We start from the raw sequence: 6,446 nt of genomic DNA, 5'->3' as shown, positions 1-6,446 counted from the left end.
CAAATATAAATTTTGACTTTATTTGCAAAATCTCTCTGGAAATTTGTAAAATGGGCATAACTTTTGCATACGAACTCGGATTAAAAAGTTTTATATATGAAAAATCATCTACTCGAAAAGTTACATCCGAATTTAATCGGGGGAACCCCGTTAAACATTTTCAAAATCCCCAAAAACCTAACACAAAAAAAGTTACGGGGCTTTCAAGATCTAGAGGCAAAAAATTCAAAAAAAAGATTTTGAATTTTTTTTAATTTTTTTTTTCAAAAAATGATACGTAATATGACCGGGAAGTTTGAAATATTTTTCAAAATTTCATCATAATCATGAACATGAACAAAGTCCTAGACATCAACAAGGTATAATAGGATTGATATGCTAGATATATCAACAAGTGCGTGTGAAGTGAGTTGTTGCTGGGGTTGGATAGAACTCTGAAGTTAAGCGTGCTTGGGCTGGAGTAGTGTGAGGATGGGTGACCTTTTGGGAAGTTTGACTATGGAGTGCGATTTGACCTGAGATTAAGACATAATGACCTGAGATTAAGAAAAAAATGAAAAAAAATTTGAATTTTCTTGAAAACAATTAAAAAAATCTGAAAAAAATTTGAAAAAAATTGTTACTAATGGCGCACTTCTATGTGGTGCGTCATTAGTATACCAGATACTAATGGCGCACCGTGGGCCATACTAATGGCGCACCAGCGGTGCGCCATTAGAATACCAGATCCTAATGGCGCACCATAGGTGCGCCATTAGAAAAAAATTCTAATGGCGTGATGCTGGTGGCGCACCAGTAGTGCGCCATTAGTAACGAAAATAGGTGCGCCACTAGCAGCCCTTTTTCTAGTAGTGTGGGAGTAGTGATATAGAACCACTCTTGTTGCCACAAGCCGAGCTCCTCTTGAAAGGAGCCCTCGGGCCATGGAGCATCAGCATTCTTACTTATGAGAGCACCTCCGCACTCTGCGTGCCGTCCCTCGATCATCTTCGGCTCCACTCCAAAAGTCTTGAGCCATAATCCGAAGTGAGGAGTAACACGGAGGAACGCTTCGCACACAACGATGAATGAGGAAATGTGGAGGATGGACTCCGGAGCTAAGTCATGAAATTCCAGCCCATAATAGAACATCATCCCCCTCACGAAGGGATCCATCGGGAAGCCTAACCCCCGAAGGAAGTGATACATGAACACTACGCTCTCACCGGGCTGGGGACTGGGAATAGCCTGCCTTTGAGCAGGCAACCTATGCAAAATTTCGGCGGTCAAGAACTTAGCCTCTCTCAACTTTAGCACGTCCTCCTCCGTGACGGAGGAGGGCATCCATCGGCCTTGAAGGTCAGAACCGGACATTGTCGAAGGTCCGAAGCGCCTGGAATCTGGAGCCTAGGGTGTTGGAACTCGAGGCGACGGGCGAACTTGTTTTGAGATTGGAGAAAAGGAGTAAGGCCTTGGTCTCTTTATAAGAGGTTGAATACCAGGAGCCCTCCCCGTAACCGTTTGGGACACGCCTTTAATCGAGAAGACATGCTAACGGGCACGATTGGGTTACCCATGTCCGTATTGATGAGAATCCCGTAAATAAAGGGGACACGATCTCTGCTTTGACAAGACGTGCCAAGGAAACCGCCTCGCAAAACACGCTAAGGTGGAAAAGTGAAAACGATTCGAATAAAGGCTTGGCCGTAGTGTGATGTCACGCTGCGGAATACGTCAGCGGATTAGATTTGTGTTAATATTATTCTCTCTGTGGCAATACGTGGAAACTTATTTTGTAGAGCCGGACACTACTCTTGGTGTTCACAAACTTTTATGAAGAATTTGGAGGAGGAACCAGCCTTGCAATGCCGAAGACAATCTACGCGCCGGACTTGTCATCATTGAAGCCTGGTTCAGGGGCTACTAAGGGAGTCCTGGATTAGGGTGTGTTCGGGTAGCCGGACTATACCTTCAGCCGGACTCCGGGACTATGAAGATACAAGATTGAAGACTTCGTCGCGTGTCCGGGTGGGACTTTCCTTGGCGTGGAAGGCAAGCTTGGCGATGCGGATATTCAAGATCTCCTACCATTGTAACCGACTTTGTGTAACCCTAACCCTCTCCGGTGTCTATATAAACCGGAGGGTTTTAGTCTATAGGACAACTTCATCATACAACAATCATACCATAGGCTAGCTTCTAGGGTTTAGCCTCCTTGATCTCGTGGTAGATCTACTCTTGTACTACCCATATCATCAATATTAATCAAGCATGACGAAGGGTTTTACCTCCATCAAGAGGGCCCGAACCTGGGTAAAACATCATGTTCTTTGCCTCCTGTTACCATCTGGCCTAGACGCACAGTTCAGGACCCCCTACCCGAGATCCGCCGGTTTTGACACCAACAATAGGTGTGCGTGCCTAGACTGTAAGGTGATACTTGGAGAGAGTGTTGTACCCCACCATAAGCTGGTGGTTGCTAACTTCCGCTTTCGGATTCGTGTCCAGCGGGATAAGCGTGCCAAAGTCGCTAGAACGAAGTGGTCGAAGCTCAAGGGGAAGGTAGCTCAGGCGTTCAAGGAGAGGGTCATTAAGAAGGGCCCTTGGGAGGAAGGAGGGGATGCGGACAATGTGTGGATGAAGATGGCGACTTGCATTCTTAAGGTGGCCTCGAAGGAGTTAGGAGTGTCCAGGGGAAGGAGAAGCAAAGATAAGGATACCTGGTGGTGGAATGATGATGTCCAGAAGGCGATTAAAGAGAAGAAAGATTGCTTCAGAAGCATATACCTAGATAGGAGTGCAGACAACATAGAGAAGTACAAGATGGCGAAGAAGGCCGCAAAGCGAGCTGTTGGTGAAGCAAGGGGTCGGGCATATGAGGACCTCTACCAACGGTTAGGCACGAAGGAAGGTGAAAGGGACATCTATAAGATGGCCAAGATCCGAGAGAGGAAGCCGAGGGGTATTGGCCAAGTCAAATGCATCAAGGATGGAGCGGGCCAACTCTTGGTGAAGGGAGGAGATCAAGCATAGATGGTGGGAGTACTTCGACAAGTTGTTCAACGGGGATAATGAGAGTTCTACCATTGAACTGGATGACTCCTTTGATGAGACCAGCGTGCGTTTTGTGCGGCAAATCTAGGAGAATGGGGTCAAGGAGGCTTTAAAAAGGATTAAAGGAGGCAAGGCGATGGGCCCTGATTGTATCCCCATTGAGGTGTGGAAAGGTCTCGGGGACATAGCGATAGTATGGCTAACCAAGCTTTTCAACCTCATATTTTGGGCAAACAAGATGCCAGAAGAAAGGAGGCAGGGTATATTAGTACCAATCTTCGAGAACAAGGGGGATGTTCAGAGTTGTACTAATTACCGTGGAATTAAGCTGATGTTGTTGGGGAACGTAGCAATAATTCAAAATTTTCCTACGTGTCACCAAGATCAATCTATGGAGTCATCTAGCAACGAGGGAGGAGTGGATCTACATACCCTTGTAGATCGCGCGCGGAAGCGTTCAAGAGAACGGGGTTGATGGAGTCGTACTCGTCGTGATCCAAATCATCGATGATCCTAGCGCCGAACGTATGGCACCTCCGCGTTCAACACACGTACGGAGCAGCGACGTCTCCTCCTTCTTGATCCAGCAAGGGGGGAGGAGAGGTTGATGGAGATCCAGTAGCACGACGGCGTGGTGGTGGAAGTAGCAGGATTTCAACAGGGCTTCGCCAAGCACTGCGGGAGGAGGGAGATGTGTCATGGGAGGGAGAGGGAGGCGCCAGGGCTTAGGTTTGGTTGCCCTCCCTTCCCCCCACTATATATAGGGCCAAGGGAGAGGGGGAGGGCGCAGCCTTGCCCCTTCCTCCAAGGAAGGGTGCGGCCAAGGGGGGGAGGAGTCCATCCTCCCCAAGGCACCTCGGAGGTGCCTTCCCCCTTTAGGACTCTCCCCTCCTCTTGTCCCTTTGGCGCATGGGCCTCTAGGGGCTGGTGCCCTTGGCCCATATAGGCCAAGGCGCACCCCCTACAGCCCATGTGGCCCCCCGGGGCAGGTGGCCCCACCCGGTGGTCCCGGTACAATACCGGTGACCCCGAAACTTGTCCCGATGGCCGAAACAGCACTTCCTATATATAATTCTTTACCTCCGGACCATTCCGGAACTCCTCGTGACGTCCGGGATCTCATCCGGGACTCCGAACAACTTTCGGGTTACCGCATACTAATATCTCTATAACCCTAGCGTCACCGAACCTTAAGTGTGTAGACCCTACGGGTTCGGGAGACATGCAGACATGACCGAGATGACTCTCCGGTCAATAACCAACAGCGGGATCTGGATACCCATGTTGGCTCCCACATGTTCCACGATGATCTCATCAGATGAACCACGATGTCAAGGACTTAATCAATCCCGTATACAATTCCCTTTGTCTAGCGGTACGATACTTGCCCGAGATTCGATCGTCGGTATCCCGATACCTTGTTCAATCTCGTTACCGGCAAGTCTCTTTACTCGTTCCGTAACACATCATCCTGTGATCAACTCCTTGATCACATTGTGCACATTATGATGATGTCCTACCGAGTGGGCCCAGAGATACCTCTCCGTTTACACGGAGTGACAAATCCCAGTCTCGATTCGTGCCAACCCAACAGACACTTTCGGAGATACCTGTAGTGTACCTTTATAGCCACCCAGTTAAGTTGTGATGTTTGGCACACCCAAAGCACTCCTACGGTATCCGGGAGTTGCACAATCTCATGGTCTAAGGAAATGATACTTGACATTAGAAAAGCTTTAGCATACGAACTACATGATCTTTGTGCTAGGCTTAGGATTGGGTCTTGTCCATCACGTCATTCTCCTAATGATGTGATCCCGTTATCAATGACATCCAATGTCCATGGTTAGGAAACCGTAACCATCTATTGATCAACGAGCTAGTCAACTAGAGGCTTACTAGGGACATGGTGTTGTCTATGTATCCACACATGTATCTGAGTTTCCTATCAATACAATTCGAGCATGGATAATAAACGATTATCATGAACAAGGAAATATAAGAATAACTAATTTATTATTGCCTCTAGGGCATATTTCCAATAGTCTCCCACTTGGACTAGAGTCAATAATCCAGTTCACATCGATATGTGATTAACACTCAAGGTCATATCCCCATGTGACTAACACCCAAAGAGTTTACTAGAGTCAATAATCTAGTTCACATTACCATGTGATTAACACTCGATGAGTTTTGGGTTTGATCATGTTATGCTTGTGAGAGATGTTATAGTCAACGGGTCTGAATCTTTCAGATCCGTATGTACTTCGCAAATCTCTATGTCATCTTGTAGATGCAGCTACTACGCTATATTTGGAGCCATTTCAAATAACTGTTCTACTTGGAGCTATTCTAAATTGTTGCTCCATTATACGTATCCGTTATCTCTACTCAGAGCTATCCGGATAGGTGTTAAGCTTGCATCGACGTAACCCTTTACGACGAACTCTTTTATCACCTCCATAATCGAGAAAATTCCTTAGTCCACTAGTTACTAAGGATAACTTTCACCGATGTCCTATGATCCATTCTTGGATCACTCTTGTACCCCTTGACTGACTCATGGCAAGGCACACTTCAGGTGCGGTACATAGCATAGCATACTGTAGAGCCTACGTCTTAAGAATAGGGGACGACCTTCGTCCTTTCTCTCTATTCTGCCTGGTCGAGCTTTAAGTCTTAACTTCATACCTTACAACTCAACCAAGAACTCCTTCTTTGACTGATCCATCTTGAACACCTTCAAGATCATGTCAAGGTATGTGCTCATTTGAAAGTACCATTAAGCGTTTTGATCTATCCTTATAGATCTTGATGCTCAATGTTCAAGTGGCTTAATCCAGGCTTTCCATTGAAAAACACTTTCCAAATAACCCTATATGCTTTCCAGAAATTCTACGTCATTTCTGATCCACAATATGTCAACAACATATACTCATCAGAAATTCTATAGTGCTCCCACTTACTTCTTTGGAAATACAAGTTTCTCATAAACTTTGTATACACCAAAATCTTTGATCATCTCATCAAAGCATACATTCCAACTCCGAGATGCTTACTCCAGTCCTTAGAAGGATTGCTGGAGCTTTGCATACTTATTAACATCTTTCAGGATTGACAAAACCTTCCGGTTGTATCACATACAACCTTTCCTCAAAAATCGTCGAGGAAACAATGGTTTTTGGCATCCTATCTGCAAGATTTCACAAATAATGCATTAATATAATTCCAACAGACTCTTAGCATCGCTACGAGTGAGAAAGTCTCATCGTAGTCAACTCCTTGAACTTGTCGGAAAACATCTTAACGACAAGTCGAGCTTTCTTAATGGTGATACTTACCATCATTGTTCGTCTTCCTTTTAAAATCCATATGTACCTAACAGCCTTACGACCATCAAGTAGTTCTTCCAA

This window comes from Triticum dicoccoides, chromosome 4A (assembly GCF_002162155.2).
Source record: "Triticum dicoccoides isolate Atlit2015 ecotype Zavitan chromosome 4A, WEW_v2.0, whole genome shotgun sequence".
Taxonomy (NCBI): domain Eukaryota; kingdom Viridiplantae; phylum Streptophyta; class Magnoliopsida; order Poales; family Poaceae; genus Triticum; species Triticum dicoccoides.
The sequence above is the reverse complement of the archived record's forward strand: the minus strand, read 5'-3'. Positions refer to the sequence as shown.